Below are 19,923 nucleotides of genomic sequence, written 5' to 3' on the forward strand. Positions count from 1 at the left end.
TTTATTGCTCCTATCCTGCTAGGAGAAATGCCCTACACATTTCTCTTGCTCTTCCCATGCACCTCAATGCCCCCCTGAGTGGGAATTTCTCTAAGAGCATCCTGCAGCTGCAACCCCAAAGGCTGAGCTGACGGCTCATGTAGGGGGATGAGAGACACTGGAAAAGCTGCTCTCTTCCCCTCCCTTTCCTCATGTTCAGATGAAACTTAGACCTGGCATTTTGTTCAGGTGGAAGGAGGGTGAGCACTGAAAGCAGTAGGGATCACATCTTTCCACTTTCTGAGGGTTTCTAGCAGGTAGTAAGTCAGGATGGACCAGCACAAGTTCTTCCAGACAGCAATGGAGAAACAAAGGCCACAGGAATTGCACAGGCATTAAACTTTCTCCTTCCCACTTCAATGTATTCATTAGCCCTTCCCAGGCTTCATCCCCAGGTAAAGATGAGTATTTAATAGTCACTGGTTGTGTCTAGGCCATGAGTGTAAGATCTGTGATCAGGCTTGAGGTAATGAGGACACATCAGGATGGTTTTGTCTCTTCTCAGTCCCTTAAGCCATCCAGCTTTCTACAAAGAAATGAGAATCAAAAGCTTTTATTGATTAACTTAATCATCTGAATCTGTTTTTCATGTGCCCTTGATGCTGTAAAATCAAAGCACTGCCCCCTGCCAGGCACTGAAAGGTCAGATTTGAGGGTCATTAAAAGCAGCAGCATGCTTAATCAGGAGCCCTTACAGAGCAGCACAAAGACACCCCTCCCTTTCTGTCCATGATTTATTTTTTAATAAGGATGGCCAAGATGGCAGCCCATGCAGCACACTGTGCTGTTCTGGCTGCTCTGCAGCAGGGCCTGGTGATTTGCAAACTCTCCCTGCAGTGCTAATGTCTGTGTGAACAACCTGGAGCACACAGTGCTTCCTTCCTGCTCCAAAAGCTCTCCCCAGTCATATGGACCTGACTCATTCTGGGTACAGAAAGCAGTTGCAGGACTCATTATGCAGATATGAATTTTTAAATGGTGTGGTTTTATTACCTTCTGGTTTCCTACACAGACTCCACTACTGGGTAACCCAAGGTAGAGCAGCTCCCTCCCTGGGTCTTTTATGGGCTATCCAGCCTTCATCAGGAGATGCTGCTTGCCTGTTATGGTAGACTTGGCTCATTAGCTTCAAACAGCAGGGAGGATGGGTGTGGTACTAGATGAACCTTCAGCTGAGTTTTTATGAGTGTAAAATGCAACAGAGGGAGTTGAAAGCTAAGCGTTTGTCCCACATTGTTGTAGCTCCAGGATGTAGCTCCCCTTGTGTAGGATTCATCACTTGAGTGAAGCACAGGGTTTCTATGGTAGATGGCATGGACCTCACAGCATCATCATCCTCAGAGGAGTTTAGAAGCCAGTGTGGCTGCACCAGCTACCCACATATTTTATACAGAAAGAATGTGGCCTTGTGTGTTGCCACCCTGAAAAGAAACTAACAACCTGCCCTGCATGCTCTGCTATTGCTCCTTCATCCTTTCAGGTGAGATTCACTGCCCCATCCTCAGTCACCACAGCCACAGCTGCTCAGGGGGTGTGTGAACCTCACCCTCTCCTCTCTCCAGCTCTGCCAGCTCCACCTGGAGCTCAAATCATGGAGCCCAAATCATGGAGCCCAGAAGCAGCTTTTGGCTTGGCTGCAGCAAGCAGACCCTCAGGGGTAAGGGACCAGTGCTTTGCAGTCACAGCCCTGATAATTCAGGTGTGTGCACCCAGCTTGACTCCTCCCATAGCAGAAGAGCTGTAATTAGACACAACACCTCAGAGCACAGAGATCAGGCTGGGAAACAGGCAGCATGTACCAGAGGACTGCACCGCTTCTGTTTTCCCACCTTTCCTCCTTCAGGAGACATGCCATTTATGCTAATTTTGATAGAAAGGAGAGATTTTAAAGTGGGAGAGGGCAGGCAGAGGGTGATGACATGTGAACAATACACGAGTGACAGAGGCACCTGCTATCCTAAAGCATTTTCAAATGTTAAAAACATATAATTGGGGGCAGTTGAAAGTTGAAAGAGTGCATGGGGAGCTTTTAAAGTGGAGGGCTGGTGCTTACATGAAGGATTGCCCTTTCATCTCTCTGATCCTGGCAGCCTCCAGGAGCAGTCATATTCAAATGGCAAAGGATTAGGAAAAGAAGTTCCATGTGGTGGACAAAATAAGAATCACATTTGCCCTTTCCTTTCAAGTCGTCCTTTTACATTCTGAGACTTTGCTAAATAAATAAATCTTCACACTGAGAGCTACCATTTATCGTCTGCATTTCTGACACAAACCTGCCTCTTTCATGCTCTGTTTTGTGAGCCACAGAGACCATTCCAAAACCCTGGGGAAATGCAATTGTGCATCTAATTTCCTACTGGTGAAGGCAAAGGTTTTCAAGCAGATCTGATGACTGTGGGCAACCACTTTGCAAGAAACCCAAAGGGAACCTGCAACTCAGCAAACGCTGAGTCTTCTGAAAGCTGTCTGCTCAGAGAGAATTTGATGGAGGGAGAAAAAAACTTTGCTTGTTTTTTTCCATTTTTAAGTTTGCAGATGGAGCTCAGCTCTTTCGGGAGCAAGGGATGAGTAGCGTGGGGATGAGCCAGACATAGGACCGTGGGCTGTGTTGCGACTGCCCCAGATAGATGTGTTGATCCCTTGGCGTGAAGCATCCTCTGCTGTTCCCATCCCAAACAGCTCCTGATCGCAGACTAGCAGCTGAGCTGTGGTGCTGGTTATCAAAACAGTCAGGGAAGGTTATAGAGCAGCCTGCTTTTTGTCAAAGACTGAACTGTGAGAGTTCGCCTCCCTCTAATTAAACCAAAGTTTTCAGATCAGTTGGGTATATTTTACTGATCTTGTTGCACAAACTTAACCCACTTGTGTGGCCGTGAGAGAGAAATATTTGGAGATTACCCAGTGTTTGCTGTGTGTGCACAAGCTGGTTCAGAGAGCAGTGAAGGCAGAAGCCTCAGATTCCTCTGCCTTTTGTTATAAAAACCGTACAGTAATGAAGTGTCACCTTTCTTAGGAGTGACACATCAAGTGTAGCTGTGGGTACATGGATAAGTATCATAGAATCACAGAATGGTTTGGGTTGGAAGGGACCTTAAAGATCATCTCATTTCACTCCCCCTGCCTGGGCAGAGGCACCTTCCACCAGACCAGGTCACTCAAAAGTCTCTCTAACCTGACCTTGAACACTTTCTGAGATGGGGCATTGACAGCTTCACTGGACAACCTGTGCCAGTGCCTCATCACCCTCAGAGGGAAGAATTTCTTCCTAATATCTTGTCTAAACGTATTCTGTTTCAGTTTAAAGTGATTCCTTCTCATCCAGTCACTCCATGCCTTTGTCAAAAGTCTCTCTCCAGCTCTCCTGCAGCCCCTTCAGGTACTGGAAGGTGCTCTAATGTCTCCCCAGGCTGAACTGCTCCAGATCCCTCTGTCTTTGTAAGGAGACGTTCCAAATCATGAATGAAATCACATCCTGAGGACATGATGTTCTGTGAGCTTCTGAATCACCCTGCAGCACAAGCAGGATTTTGCTCTCACCTGAAGAACCAAGGCTGGCTAAATACTTCTGCATTTGAGAATCATGAAGTGCTGAATGGACTGTGCTGGGGTTTGAACTTCTGCCTCAAAGGCATCGATTCATTCAGACAAAGTGTTACAATGATATCAGCTGTTTTGCTGTATTTAACCTGATGTAAGTAAAAGAAGGATCTCATGTTTGCAGAACCCTGGTAGCTCTTTACCTGCCTCTTGCTTTTCGAAAAGAAACCTGTCCTGCCCCCAAATCAACCCCAGATCTCCAGCAGGCAGCACTGCTCACGGTATATGAGAAGTCTCCAAGGGAAATATTTTGAAAATGTTGCAACTTGTTACTGATAAAATTCTATTCACTACGCTTCTGCCAAGAGAGTTTGGTTTGGCTTGGCTGTACTTCTCCTTTGTTTGCTGGTCCAGAGCCTGAAAAAGAAATGGGCACCAGGCAACCCAAGTCATCACTTCCCCATGGTCCCAGTCACCTCCTGCCCAAAGCAGGGACAATAATATTTTGATTATCCTTCATTGTAATATTTCCACCGTGTGTTTTCTTTATCGCAAAGCATGAGAAAAAAAGGAGTATTGTTAACGTTGGATAAAATAATTTTAACTGACTGTGTCTCAGGTGGAAAATTTAAATTTTCTTTAGAACAATATTTTCGTTTTGTGAACTGGACCACCCATCCTCAGAAGAGGAATGCACATAAAAGCCAACAGAGCTGGGATGTGACCACAGAAAAGATTTTCTTTGAATCAGTGCTGTTGCATGGCCTGAAGCAACACAATGTGCTTGCATGCTCCAGACATGAAGCATCAGCAGGGAATACAAACAGAGCAGAGCTTGACCTAAAGGACATGGAAAATACACACATTCCCTGCAAGAAAATCTCCCTGCAGGGTGTGGATGTGTATTCCATGTTCTGCCCTTTTGGACAACTGTTCATTTCTCCTGGACACCTTGTCCCCTAAAATTAGTGCTGCTTTTTGAAGAGCCTTCTGTCGTGCTGCTGAGGCCCTCCCAGACAAGAGCACACTACCACTAGCTGGCCCACTTAATGAACATCCATCATTAATGAGTAAACCATAATTTGTATTCAGCAGCTATTTCTTCCCCCTCTGTGGTGGCATCAAAGTAGATACAGGGGTTTTAAATGTGAAGGGCTGATTAAGAGGAGAGGGGAAGGCAAATTTCACACTTCAGTTAAAGCTTTTGAGTCAGTCCCTCTGGTTGCAGATTTCCTAAATGCAATGGGCTGCTCCCCACAGCTGCTGCTGAGGATCAGAAGCAATCCAGCTTGCCCTGAAGCCTCTGGCTAACAGCAAAGGTCATGGGAAAGCAGTGTTGTGGTATTCGACAAGTTAACACTGCAATTAAAGAGAGGCTAGGAAACAAAACCCTGCTGATGGCTGGCTCAGCTTGTCAGCGTCCTATCTCTGCATTCTGGCTGATACTCAGGACAGCTGCCTATGAAAAGCAAATTAAATCCATCCCCACTGCACAGCCTGCAGAAGGAGTGTGTCTTTCACACCAGGAAAGGCACAGACAGGACTCAGAACTGCTCAGATGCTTCTGCCCCGACCACATCCTGGCATGGTGCCCTGTGCTGAAAGCAGCAATGGTGCAGTGCAGCCATCTCTGCAACCTCTCCATAAAGGCTTTGGGCTCTTTGTTGGTTTCTGTTATTCCCAGGTTCATGCTTGTGGCCTCTTTCAGACCCTTTAACTTTACACCCTCTCCTTTTCCTACCTGTTTCAGCTCAGATGTTGCTCAGGGAGGAGATGGAAAGCACAGGAAAGAGGTGATGCTTCAGACAACCCCACAAAACTTGCTCCCAGAGCAAGGATCTCCAGAAGATCAGGCTGAAGGACCTGGACACTTCTGCTTGGAAGGGGTGGTTTGATCTGGAGGCAGAGTGGGGACAGGAGGACAATGTGCTGGTAAAGGTCCCCTTAGCAGCCCCTTGGCTGCAAACAACCTCTCAAGTCACCCCCAGATTTAGCGTTTTGACTTCATGGCATGCAGCCCATTGAGGGGCCAGGCTGCAGATTGAGGGAATCTCTGGAATGGCAGAAGGGACTCAACAGCAGTTTTTGGCCTTTATACCATGTGGAAGCAGAGAAAGGGAGGAGCAGCCTGGACATCCCTTTTGTATTTATTTCCCTGCTCAGGGCTGTGCCTGCTGTTGAGAGCACCCATTTGGGTCCCAGCCCGGTTGAATCCCAACTGTTTTTTTATGGTGACTGGGGTGGAACAACACACCTTGGTGCTGCCCCAGTGCAGAGCTGTGCATCACAGCCCCTGCCTGTCCCTGCTCCCTTCTCCCCTTTCTCTTGGGCAAATGTGCTCAAGACTTCTGTAGAACGCAGTGCTCATTTCAGTAACCCTCCGTGTTATCTCTCAGCTGAGAAAGCACTATTTTAAGATGTGAAATATATCAGTAAGTGAAAAAAAAAAAAAGAGAACATTTAAATGCCTTCAAACTGTGCAAATCTTTGAGCATGTTGTATGGGAAGAGATTCTTCAGCTGAAATTCCCTGTGTGATTCCTCCAGGGTGCTTCATCTCCACTGCTCCCCCTGCCCAGGTGTGAGTTTGTGCAGGACAGAAGGAACCACAGAAATACCTCTCTGGTCTGTTCTCCACATTAAAAAAAAAAAAAAAAACCAACCAAAAAAACCCTTTCCAAAGTGTCTTCTCATAAGGCATTAGCTGTTGTAGAAAAGCAGAATCTTCTTTGGAAAGAAGTGCACACGAAGTATGTGGGTGAAAGAAATGCACACAAACTAAAATTCCTTAGTGGTGTCTCCCTCCACTCCTTCTCAGATACAAATAACTGTAAAAAAATAAAATAGTAGAAGTTATGAGTCTGAGTTATTTATCAAATACAAACATTGGCAGCCCATTCTATCTCTGCAAATTATGTGGGAGATCTACTGCCAATCCTGAGATGGGTAAATGTATTCTTTTAACTCTATTTTCTCTCATTTTCTTTGCTTCTAGTGCTCTCTGAAATAGGTTTCCTTTCCCCTGGTTTATTAGATTTGTCTGAATTTGGCTTTGTAATATTTTCAAGTGATGAAGACCCCTCCTGGCTAGTTTTGCAGGCTGATGGACTGTGTGCAGCTCACTGCTGTGGTCCATGAAATATTATTTGATGCCCTGTGAGAAGAGGAGGAGGTTCTTGGCAGACCAGGACACAACTGAAACAGTATCCCATAAGAGTGTGTGGAAATGAATCCATTTTACTCCTCTGAATTACATTTGAAATATCTTTACTGAACGTGACAGGTCAGAAAATGAAATATTCATTCTGCAGGAAACTTACAATTTTATTTTCAAACAAGCACTAGGAGTCAAAATTAAATACCAAGTGAAGTTGGGGAATTTTTTTGTTCCTGAAACAGTGAAATGGCTTGATTGAAATGCTTCGTAATGGTAATTTAGAACATTTTGCTCTTATTTCTGCTTGTCACAATGGTAGCTAAAATTATTCTATTGAAACAAAATGATTGAATCTATCACAGTGAAATGTAATTTCCGGTGAAAGCACTGATGGAATTTGATACCTTCCTGCAGCATTTCCCAATTTTGTCAAAAAAAGCACTTATTGTTGTAAAACTTGATCAAGCAGCCCTTTTGGACTTGTTATTCCACAATATCTGTGACACTTTGTGTAAAAACAGTGCCAGTGGGCAGAATGGCAAATTTGGATGTCTCACCTTTAGATAACCAACACAGAGAAAGGAATCACAGAGATTCAGGTCTCTGTTCCATCTGATTTTCTGTTCAGTTGACCTAACAATTTAATATCAGATTTCCCTTCATCCCTTCAAGTATCAAGTTAGCATGGGCATGACAGTCTAGCCCATGATGACAGGAAAACTCATCAAAGCTTTGGGATGATCATCTTCCTTCTGACACGGAGTTTCTGCAGACCTGAGAAGATTTTCTCTCTCCATCTGACCAGACTGGTAGCCCTGTCTGCTAAATTCATCGGTTTTTGGCAGTCTCTTGGAGTTTGCCTTTGCACAGGATGTCTCCAGTCTCACTCTGCAATGTGCTCAGTTTCCCCTGATGGAGGCTGTGGCTTTATTCATTTCCCATTGCACTGAGCTCAGAGGTCTGTAACAGCCAGACAGGGTCGTGTGCAGGGGTGGAGGAGGTGAGAGCCATTAGCTGCTGTTCCACACAGTGCTTCTCTTGCTGGTTAACCTCCTCCTCATCCATGCTTTTCAAAGACCAGCCAATCCTTTGAACCTCTTGGGAGCTGTAAATGTTGAATTTTTGCATCAGGTGGGCAGAGGGGCACTCTGAATGCTCACAGGGGCTCTTGGATGGGAAGATCCTTCCCACAGGGGGCTGTTCACCTGCCTTTGCAAATGTGACAGCTTTTTAACACTAATACTCCTATTACCTCTAACATCTCAGCTTTGCTAGGCAGGAGCACAAAGCCCACAATATTAGCATCCAAGATACGTATCTATTAATAGCTGCTCACCAGTTCTTAATTAGATTGGCATATATTGAGGGCATGTAGCTGAATTAAACCAGACTAAATGCAGGGCTGCTATCAGAATTTCCAGAATTTTAACCAGATTTTCCATTGTTGCCTTGTCTTTATAAGCACAGTGAAATTTTCCTTAGGATGCTGCCTTGACAAAATACAGGGCACCTATAGAGAGATAATAAATAACCTGGTGCTTGTTGTCCCCCCACCCCACTCCCTTCTGCATGATTGAATTTTTCAGCACCTAATAACAGTTCCTGCCAGCACAGCATCATTTCTAAATCTCAACACACAGGGAAAAAAGTAAGTTTAGACAATATTGAAGTGAAGCAACTAAAAGTTGGAATTGAAGTCTTGGCACTGAGTAGGAAGTCCCAAATTTATTCCACTTCTGAAACATCCAAGGCTCCATTTCAGAAGAGCATATTGTGGATATCTTAATTCAATGTCTGAGGACTTCATGACTTCATTCAGAGCTTTTAAAAAGTCTATTAAATGTTCCAATTGCTTTCTCAGAATTCACAATTGTCCCCTGTGACTGACCGTTTTTTTGTCATTGGGTTTGTTTTTGTAGGTTTTTTTACCTCCAGCCTCAATAGTTCAGACCTGTTAAATGCTGACTGATTTTTTTCAATGCCTTAAAGAGCACTAAAATTTCAGCCAGGTGCTGTAGCTAACTGGTTCAGGCTATGAAAATTCATAGGATTTCCAAAAGACCTGGCTTGTTCCCACTCATGATGCAGCTGTGCCAACCGATTCTAACATTTTTGACAGACGTGCAGTGATTGGGGAAGGCAGGCAAGGGAGAGTAATATATCACCAGAGTATGGGATCAGTCAGCTATGGCAACAACAACGAGAACTAGCAACGCTGTCTCCAAACTGAAATAGCAAGTAATGTCTTCAAAAGTAGATATTCACTCCTCCAGTGGGAGTCACTTGCCCAGGTTGTCATGTGCCCAGTTTTATGAACCCTACAGGGATATTGTAACATGAGCTCCACAGCCATCAAGGATTTGTGCTTTTATAACACTGAATGTTATGCAAACTGTCTGCCAGACCATGCCTCTGAAACGCCTGTATGGCCTCTAACTCTGCTTGTGTCAAAGGGGTATTTTTGTTTTTGTCACACAAGCCAGTAGTTAAATTCACCTAAATGTGTCAAATCTGAAATGCTCGAGTGAGTTTTGTGCCAGACCTTCTGATCTCTTCGAGAGGTGGCACAGCAAGTTGGGGAGGGGGGTTAGCATGGAGGGTTGATGCATCATCTGTGTTAATAAGAAAGGAAGTGAATAATAAAATGAAATGACTCCATGAATTTACTGATGGATTTAAACACCGTGATCAGAAATTGAAAGTGCTGGAAGTAAAAAAACACTTCAGGAAATGAGAAAAAGCATGAAAAGAAAATTTGTCATTTGACCATAGGTATTAACTTTGGGAGAGGCTGGCTAGGGGAGGTAAGACAAGCATTTTAATGATTGATCATCAGAGCCCTCAGGAGGAGCTCATCTCATACACAACCTCTTCACTCAAGTCTGCAGTGAAATGTGCTTTAATTCTCATGGTTTATCCTTAATAATGGAGCCTTCCAGTACCTGAAGTCAGCCTACAAGGAAGATGGAGAGGGACTTGTTACAAGAGCATGTAGTGGCAGGACAAGGGGGAATGGCTTTGAACTGAGAGTAGATTTAGATGAAATATTAGGAGAAGATTCTTTACTGTGAAGGTACTGAGGCCCTGGCACAGGTTGCCCAGAGAAGCTGTGGCTGCTCCATCCCTGGGAGTGCTCCAGGCCAGGCTGGATGGGGCTTGGAGCAACCTGGCCTAGTGGAAGGTGTTCCTGCCCATGGCAGGGGGCTGGGAATAGATGATCTTTAAGGCTGATTCCAACCCAAACCATTCTGTGATTCTAGGTTTCTCTGCTGATAGAGAAAAGTGTGTTCCACAGTGCTGAGCAGAGGAGGGTTGGCTGTCCTTGTGCTGCTGGCAAACATAAGGGAGAGGCATGGCTTGTATTGTTCTGAAACCAGAGAGCAGATCTTCTGTTTGTGTCTCTAACCATTAGGAACTGATGTTTTCTTTCACTGCTTGTGTCTTGGGAGATTGCAAATGAAAACACTAAGAAAATGATACCACAATAAATTTACATGTTGCTATTATTTGGAATTACACAATGAGTCTTTTAAGACAGCAAAGCTGATCATAATTAAACTAGCATTATAAAGACATTCCATGGCTTTTGGGCTCTCAGTTGTTTTAGTGTCTGTCTGGGTTAATTGACCATATGAGAGCATTGGCCTCCAATTTATACTGTTTTAATCAAGATTGAAAACTATGCAGTAATGCTTCATCTTTGCCTGAGTCTGTAATGTTTGAAATACAGAGTTTTACTCTGAAATGGACAGCTGCGTGCTGGTGGAGATTTAGCAATTTAATAAAAAAATCTGCACATTTTCAGTTGGTATGCATTATCTTTTGAACAAGAAGATATAAAACCAGGAGCTTTGATCTAGTTAGTCATGCATTGGTTCATATCCTGATGAAAAGAAAATAGCTGAGGTTGACTGCCCACTCAGGCTATATCTGTGGACAGCTAACAAATGCTCTTCTCCTTCAGCATCTTTTCTTCAAAATCACAGATGTGCAATGGTGGAAAAGAGCTTTTCTTGTGGGGGAAAGGGTATCTATGCATCCATTGTAAGAATAGAATTTGTTCAGAAACTGTGTATTTGTCAAATTTGTGTCTCGCTTGGCAACATTGTGGTGGTCTTTGAAAAGAATCTAAATATTAATCATAGACATCATATCAAGGTCCTTGGTTTGGTTGGACCTCAACCACTTGTTGTGATAGGACATTTGTACTGAGATAGTGATCAAATCCAGGAATGTACAAAACAGAGATATGTGTGTTCATTCCCACTATTAACTTTGCAATCCAAATAAATTGGTGCCTGTTTAAAGTAGGCTCAGTTTAAGAAAGGTTCTGTATTACACTACACAGACACTAAAACACCTGGATGTAGAGCATGATGCTTTAGTCACTCAGTTCTAAGATCTTCAGATCCTGGGAATCCATAGCATAGCATTGGGATACACTGAGGGAAACTAGGGATTCACTAAAGGAAACCACACTGTGCCGAGGCCATCACTGATTTGATGCAAAATAAAAACTTCTGCAGATGTTATTTCACAAGCAGCAAGCTCACCCCAACACAAAGAGGTAGGAGTCTGCTGGTGAGGGATGCTGAAGTTTCTTAGTTTCTTTTCTCCTGGTTTTTGATTAACACACTGTCAAGGCTGCTCTTTGCTTGCAGTGCCCTGCAGCACTGGCAGGTATAAGCAAGACAAATATTGCTGTGATTGGACTTGACTAGGGCAGTGCAGTCAGTGGTGACCCCAAGGACAGAATGGATGTGTCATTGTCAGTGGAGTTGCTCAGAGCACGAGCACTTCAATCCATCAAGGTAGTAGCTCACATCTAAAGGAAGCAGAAGGCCAAGTAGTGCCTTGCTACAGGATATTTTCAAAGACTGGGGCTCAAATACTGTATTTCTTGCTCACTCTGTGACTGGCAATCCTTTAAAACACGTAAGATTTGTCGCCTAGTGTGAGGCAAACAAGTTCCTTGCTGACCACAGGGCCAGATGGTTACAATGATTTCTGGAGTGCTTTGCAGTTTTTCAGCTTGACTCAAAATTTTGTGTCATTTTTTAAAGGAAACAATAATGGACGCTGGAAAACTGGCCAGTCTGCTTGCAGAACACAGCCTGCACACGCTGCTGTGACTCTTATCAGTTGTATTATTTGGTTTGTCCTTTCCAAAGGGCTTGGCACTGCAGATCAGAAAGGCTGAGGCTGGGGAAAGCAAAGGCAGGGAGAGCCCAGCTGGACACAACTTCTGGTGAGAACAGCACAAGTAAAAGGACAAGACAAAATGGCCTTCAGTTGTGCCCAGAGGAGGTTCAGATTAGATATGAGGGAAAAAATTCACTGAAAGAGTGGTTAGGAATCAGAATAAGTTGCCCAGGGGAGTGGTGAAGTCACCATCTCTGGAAGTGTTCAAGCCTAGTCCAGATGTGGCCCTTGGGAATATGGTTCAGGGGTGATTAGGCTGACAGCTGGACTAGACGATCTTGAAGGTCTCTTCCAACCTTGATGACTCAGTATTTCTGTGAATGTTTATGTTCTGGAGTGTCACTAGACCCACACACTGCCCTTGTGGGTGCCATGTCATCCTTATATGAAACAGAAGCCAATAAAAATGATCAGAATAGAAATCCAGCATGCTCACTGCTGTGTCTCTTAGGGAAAACCAAGCAAGGTATTTTTCCATGCAATTGTTATTTTCAGACACTGAAACTGAATTGCCTGTAAAGTATATTATATAAACTGGCACTGTCACATTAGCCATTGCTCTAGAGAATCTGCAAGGTGGGAGGTGGTAATCAGGATGAGTGGCAAATAAAATCCTCATAAAAGACTGTGGCTCCTAAAAGACTGGCCTTTTTAACTACATGGCTAAAATGCTTCTTGAAAGTGCTCTTGTACTAAAGGAAACCTAATGTTGTTGGCATAGCCTGAAGCAACCAATATCTGGATATTTTTAGCAAAAGTTTGGCCCTCCTCCTCCTTTTTCAAGTGTCTGGGTTCATGACACTGTCAGAATAGAAAGATTGCAGAAAAACATAGATATTATGAACCATATTTGTAACATGCAGAATCCGGGTTTTAGGTAGGTTCAGGTGATACTCTAGAACTGATATGTTCATGTATAGCTGTAGTACAATCCCAGCAGCCTGGTAATGTTTCATCTTATTTATGTGAATTTCTGGAGGTTTTTTCATTAAATGAAATATAAAACATGGGCTTGGAAGAGGGACCAGGGCATTGAATTCAGTCCTTTGCAAGAGCAGGACACCAAGCAGAACTCAAAAGGAGTTCCCAGGCTTATCCTCATACCAAGAAGCCCTGAAATCATGTCCCATTTTGGGCCTGTAGTACATAAGCAAATGCCTAAAGTGTGTGACAGAAAGAGAACAGAAGACATTGAGGGAATCACCAATGTCTTTACACTCTTGTGATACCAGAGAACTCGATAAACAGATTTTCCTTTAGATTATGGAAAAGAAAAAAAGGCATATAAAGGGGGTAAGCCAGAAACGTCTCGAAATTCCTGCTTATCTTACCTAGAGGGAAAATTCTCTCCTAGCCCCAAACCTGGTGTTGGAGTGCAACCCTTGCATACCTCAGAGAACAGAATATCATTGAGAACCCCCAAGAAGGAGCCTCCCCCTCATATTGAAATTTGGCTGCTCTTTGGTGTCCAGAGAAAGCAGGAAAAATGCCAACCAGACAGAAATTAAATTATGCAGCAAGGTAAGGGAGAAATGTGAAATTCTTACTGTCTGCTGCATGTACCAGCAGCAGCCCTGAAGTCTGAGGCTTGTGTCATGTGGCTAAAAAAAGAAGTCACCGGTTACTGTCACTCCTTACAAACCTGCCTGGGTGTATAACAGATCATATAAAATGCTTTATTCTCAGGGAAAATCTAGGATGATGAAAATAGAGCATGAGGTGGTGTCTTAGAGGGGGCGTAAGGCAGAGACATTCTGGTCAGTATTTCCACAGTGACTCTGCAAATCATTGCTGATTTTGCTCTCTAAGACAATCAGTAATTGTCTTAATTGCTTTTAATTTCACCAAGACCGTGACTCCCTCAGTGCATTTGTAATTATGTAGTTTTTCTGCTGCCTAACTGGGATTGTCTGTCTTTTCTAGGCTGTTTTCTGCTTGCTTTTTTCTTTAACAGGAATTGGTCTAGGTATTTTTTTCCCTTTTTCTGCATATCCAAGCAAATTCTCTGCAGGACCTATTCTTTTCGAAATCAATTAGTAAGATATCGGTGATGGTCGACTAGAACTTCTGAAAAAAAAAATCCCTCAGATGGAATGGAAGCCTTCAAGTAACTGCTTAGAGTTGATTTTAATCCCAGCCTAGGGTTTTAAACAAACCTTGACAGCTTCAGCCAGCAAATGCTATAAAAGTCTAGTCAGAGTCCCTGGAGAGGATGTCTCCCTTTAGCTGCCCTGCAAGACATGCTTCTTCTTTGTCTCTTATGAACAAAAGAGTGAGGTTAATGTGGAAAACAGCACTGCAGCACGTGTCCCCTGGACATAGAATTTCCCTTTCACCCCAGAGCAATCAAACTGCAACAGAGCTTCCCTCTGAGCCAGGTTCTCCCACTCCTCCAGCAACCACTCCACAGGGAAGGGCTTTGTTTTCTCACTACTGTCATGTTTTCAGCTCTTTGGTTGTAAGGTCTGCACAAAGCTCCTTCAGCAGCTTCAGGCAGACCAGGGGCTGCATCTGCCCAGCTGCCAAATTTGCAGGTGCTGTATCAGCTGGTCCTTGGATTTGGGGATAGATACTAATAATCTTCACTTTCTTCTGGTCTTCCCATCTGTAACAAACCTGTTTGAAGCCATTTTTGATGGACAGCTGTGGTAAGTGGTTTGTTTTGGGTATCTGAGGTCACAAATGTTTCCTTCAAGGTGTGTTTTGGGGCAAATGAGGCACAAAGGGATCCAAGGGCATCATGCAGAACTAAGGAATTTGGCAGAGCCTGTGTGTCCTCTATTTCAGTTCTTCCTGTGGCCTCTCCACAGGTGATTTCTCAGGGAAGCTTCCTTAACACCTCTCTCCCTGTTTCCCCACAGGAGCCCCTGCTGCTGAGCCCTGGGAAGGATAACATCACTTCTGCCAGCTTTGCCTGTAAGAATGGAGAAAAAACAGGGACAGATCATCCCATTTGTGAATCCTCAGCTCTTCCCATGTCAGAGACTGCAGCTGGCAGGCTGAGGACCAGTCTTATCAGAGCAGCAATTGGATTCATGGAGGATTAAATGTGTTCAGGACTCCCTTTTTTGCCACCTCCTCACCAAGAGAGTTGCACAGTTATTTATTTTGCCTAGAAAAATAAACCAGCTCCCCACTAACCAGGCTTTTCCTCGGACCTTCAGCCCAGGGGAGCCTGGATTGCCCTCTGGATGAGTCTTCAGCTGAGGAGACAGTCCATGGGTACTTTCCCTTTTGGATAGCCTCAAGTGTGTGAGTGGCTGCAGGGCATGGCCCAAGGAGATGCAGTGGATGGTGACCTTTACACACACTGATTAAAAAAATTCAATAGCTAAACCTTATTCCGGGGATTTTTTTGTTCTTCCATTCTGGGATTAACCCCTGTTAAAATAGCCTGCTTGTTTTAAAATGAAAAATACATCTGCTGGTGTCACCTTATAGAAATTGCTTTGGAAAAGGCGTGGATTCAATTTGGAGAACTCTGGCCAAATTCATCAATGTCCAGCTCGATCATGTGTCCACCATCAGCAGAGAGCCAAGGCAATAAAACACCTGTCCTCCTCATTTTGTGCAAGAGGACCCAAAAGGGGCTGCTGCTGCCCCAGGGGCATTCCAACTGCTTTCCTCTGAGGAGACACAGCCTTTCTGTGGTGCTCCCACTCCACTCCTTTCCTTCTTTCCTCTCCTCTCCCTGTACCTTGCTGTGAGATCTCACCTCCTCCCACTGTCTCTCTGGTGTCATAATGTACACTTGGCATGAGGCTGAGGCTCCAAAAGTGGCTGCAAGGCAGCACGGTGGTTGCTGGATCAGACATTTGCTTGCAAGGTGGATCTGCAGAAGGGAAGAGAGCAACTGAATGGTGCAGGAATTGGCCACATCTCTCTCTCACTCAGAAGTGGATTTTCCTGAATGAAAATCCAAGTTCTCCATGCTAAGATTTCTAAACGCCTTTTCCATTTACATAAGCAATGGACTAAGTCTTAAAAGTGAATGATTTTGCTGAAGGGAACAAAGAGAACCAGCAGATAAAGTCTGGAAATCTTGACAAACTGCTTGGTAACTCGGAGAGGGGTGGCTGGTGAGAAGTTAGAAGAAAAATGAGGGATCAGGCCTTGGGGGCTCCATACCCAGCTCTGATTCTGCTGGTAATGCATGAAAAGTTTCTTACCCTCTTTATGCCTTGGGTTATCATAGTGGTACACAGTGGTACTTGGTTATCTCCAGGGCATTTAGAAGATTTGTGAATATGAGGCTTGAAAAGTACATTGCCATCCGACAATGAGGGATATTACTGTCTACAGATGCCAAGAAGCATTTGTAGCCTCAGCACTCCTGGTGAAGGCTGAGCACAGAAAATGTTTAGAAATAATAATAATAAGGGAAGCTGTTACATTTTCCCAAAGCTGAAAGAAGATATGCTGCAGTTGTTTTTTGAAGACTTTGAACATAGTTTAGAACAGTTTAACCATTGCTAATCTTACCCTCGTAGAATAATTTTTCTGCTGCTGGAGATGAACAACCATATGGTATTAATTGCTTCTTATATGGCATTTGCAACAGAATCACCATACACAGAAAAACAGTGCAAGGTGAGGTGTCAGGCAAATCCAGGTTTCAGTCCCCAGGAGGAACTGGGAAGCAGCACAGCTTTCTTCATAAGACAAGCTGCTCCCTCAGCAAGCTGGGAGAAAGGTGCTCAAGTCTAAAAATCTTCAAGTGGAAAATCATCCCTTCAAATGCTAGAATTGTAGGCTCTAATTTTAGGATTTTTAGGTTTAACTGACTGACTGTAGTCATTACAATACTCCATTTTTAGGCACCGCAGGTATTGTAAGTCTGATCCTCTTCTAACACCCTGTTGCTAGGAAAGGCTGCGTTTGATTCCTTTTCAGGCAGTTCAGATGGCAGCGAACAAAGTCAAGCAGGCTTACAAAGCAGAACTTATCTGAGAAACATTCCCCAAGCTGAACTTGTGCTCTCTGTCCCTTTTTGACTCACAGGAGTGGAGAACAAGCCTGGCTGGGGCTGTGATGGAGGAGTGAAGTGGCAAAGAATAGTGTGTGTGGCTTTGATTGCTGCTGGCTCAGTGCTACAGATGTTGGGGTCTGACTGTCTGTGGAGCGGCAGGCTGAAAACTGGGAATAGTTTTTCCTCCAAAGCAAGCAGCAGGATTTACTCACAGTCTTGAAGGCAGGCAGAGGTGTAGAGACAAATTCAGTGTTGTAATGGCCCTGCAGTTTGGGAAGAGAGGGCTGCACATCCTGTTGACACAAGGTTCGTGGCAGTGGGAAAATGCCAGAGCACAGTCTATGTGTCCTCCCATCCTTCCTGATTATTCTTCATTCCTGGAAGACCATCTGAGCTAATTACTCCCTTAGATTAGCTTGACTGTCCAGTGAAAATTTGATGCACTATAATGGGAACAAGCCTAGTGAGGGAGCAGGAGATGTAGGAGATGTGAGACCTGGTGGTGTGTCCTCAGAAGGGACTGCAGCAAGAAGGTTTTATTTTCAGACACATTCATACAACTGAGGCTGAATCCCTTCATGCTGACCAAGAACTCCCCAATTCCCACAGGGCTCCTCATAAGGAAAGGTTCTCCTGTCCAGGTTCAGACCTGCACAATAGCCACACTCCTTTCCTTCCACCAGCAGTGGACATACTCTCTTTATCTTAATGTTCTCCCTTCCCATGCTGCTGGGGGTCTTCACTTTTGTATCTGCTTATGGATTTATGCTGTCACTTCAACACACAGATTTTCTTTTCTTTTTTTTCGCTCCACTGACCTACTGATTTTAGTTGTGCTGGGAATCCATAAAAGAAAATTAATTCAGTTTAGTATATTCAATGTGGTTTTTAGAAAACCCTTTGCTGAGTTTGAATAATTAGAAAGAGCTCATTTATATCACCACTGTCAAGTCCTGGCTCTATCATTTTGAGTCAGATATAGAGATCCAAAGGTAAGGTGAAGCCAGTAGCTTATTCGACTATATTCCTGTTGGAGCCAAAGTGTGGTGATAAATTGTTCATAAACTGCATCACAGAATGCTCCTTATTTTGTCTTTGAATTACATCACTGTCTGCCTAATTGGCTTTGATATTGCTGTGCTTATTTTAGGACACTTTCAATGAGTAAAGAATTTTCTTTCTTCCACTTCAGTATAAATGTACTATCTGTAGTTCTGTTACACTCTGTTCAAATGTTTTTCTGATGCTGTGGAGGACATTAAACCAATTTCATTGCATTAGTTTCTGCCTGTCTGATTTCTGCCCCAATTCTGGGGGCATGAAGCAAATCATTAGTCAGAAGTAAAGTGCAGAAATACAAAATATGTATTAAAATACTTTCTGAAAAGCAAATGTCAGCTCCATGCAAGCATTTTGCCCTCAGCTGGTTCATTTGGCTCATCTCCCCTGAGCAGGGGTGAAGTTTGTCCTTGCACCAACCACAGAGGTAGCTGAGCTGTCAGCCTCTGACATGAGGTCCTCACAGCCAGGAGAACAAGGAACCTTCTGGCCACCTCAGAGGACACTGTAGAGATTCCAGGGTTTAGCAGTGCTGGAGAGGCTGCAGCTGCTCTGGGACTTGAGCAGAATTTAGGCTGCCTGGATGTCACCTGCAGGATCTGATCAAGGAGATGAAAGAAGTGTGTTCCCCATCCATCTCCATCCCTGTCAGGATCAAGTGTCCTCTGCTAGCTCTGGAAAGAGGTTCTCTGGAAGTCTCACTCTGTTTCTGTTTATTTAGGGATGGACACATCACGAGGCAAAAAGATGAAATATTCAGAAACTAATGTAGGAAGTCCTAAGAAAACCTAGTAATGAAACTATCGAGGTCAAAGACAGACAGCTGCAGCCAACAACTCCTTAGAAAGTTGTGGTAAAGTCAGAAAATTCCCTTTGTGTCTGGCTGAAAATGGGGATACTGTGGACTGACATCCTGCTGAGCTTTGCCAACCAACAGAGAGCAAGGAGTCAGGAAACCACTGATCTGCTTAGTTTGTTGAGCATCTCTTCTCTCCCATTGCTTTCATCCCCATTTTCTAAGACTTCTGAAGGGCATGAGGCCTGACATTTTAGTCTGTGGTGTCCACTGCCCTCACTCATCCCTCTTCTGATTCACTGCAGGGTTTTACATTTGCTTTATGCCTTTTAAGGTAACCTGAGTTTCTCATATGGAGAGCAGCCATTTCTGAGCATGAGACTTACTTGGCTCAGCTGTTTTGTGAAAGGAAAGGAGCAGATTTTTGCATGGTTTCTCACTACCTTTGCTGTTCTTGCACTGCAGATGTTGCAGCTCATGAAAGAGCTGAAGACATGACCAGTCAAGTGGCTTTTTAGGGACAAATTCATAGCCCACACATGTTCCTCTGGGGATTAAACAAGGTCAGAGAAATCTGAGAAGTATTTGGATTCCAAGAAGAGAAGCACTGGGAAAGGTGAGGAGCAAAGCAGGTACAAAGCAGATTGTCTCCAGAGGGACCAGAAAGAATATGTAATCCTTTTACAAAACAGCAGGCCTGTTATCTTCATAGTGCTTTACTTTAGAGTGGTATCCTGGCTTTCAAACATCCTTTGTAAATAGAATCTGTGCAGATGTGTGCTCTAAGAAAGCTCTCAGGGAAACAAATGAGTGGTTTTCAGTGCTTTCTGCCCTGTAAATACAATCAGCCTGCATTTTCCTTCTGAAAATGTTGCAGAGTTCAATGGTTCAAATGAATCACAGTGGCATTCACGTTATTTATTTCAGCCCTGTAAGATGAGCTTGACATAAGGTATTAATTACTGACATCTGTCTCTGTGTCAAACATATAATCGACATAGAAATCTGATTCTGAAGAGTGGAAAGGGAAACCACTATTTGTAAACTTCTCCTCCTGAAAGCTCCCTCCTTTCAGGAGTGATTTCTGTGTGTCACTTGTGTTTGTCACAAAGCGCAGGGATTTATGGTCCAAAATTCTTGATTATAAAGAGAGTTTTGTAAGGGT

The 19,923-nt window shown here is 43.9% G+C and overlaps 1 long non-coding RNA gene across 1 annotated transcript in view; it reads left to right on the plus strand.

The window, feature by feature from the left end:
* LOC146435855 (uncharacterized) overlaps window positions 1-15,625 on the plus strand; it is a 54,794-nt gene extending 39,169 nt beyond the window's left edge. The window contains exon 3 of the long non-coding RNA XR_014852856.1: window positions 14,796-15,625. This is a non-coding gene — a long non-coding RNA (uncharacterized LOC146435855). The remainder of the gene's footprint in view (window positions 1-14,795) is intronic.
* Window positions 15,626-19,923: the final 4,298 nt, after the last annotated feature.

This window comes from Lichenostomus cassidix, chromosome 5, assembly GCF_008360975.1.
Source record: "Lichenostomus cassidix isolate B80296 chromosome 5, HeHo_3.0, whole genome shotgun sequence".
Lineage (NCBI taxonomy): Eukaryota > Metazoa > Chordata > Aves > Passeriformes > Meliphagidae > Lichenostomus > Lichenostomus cassidix.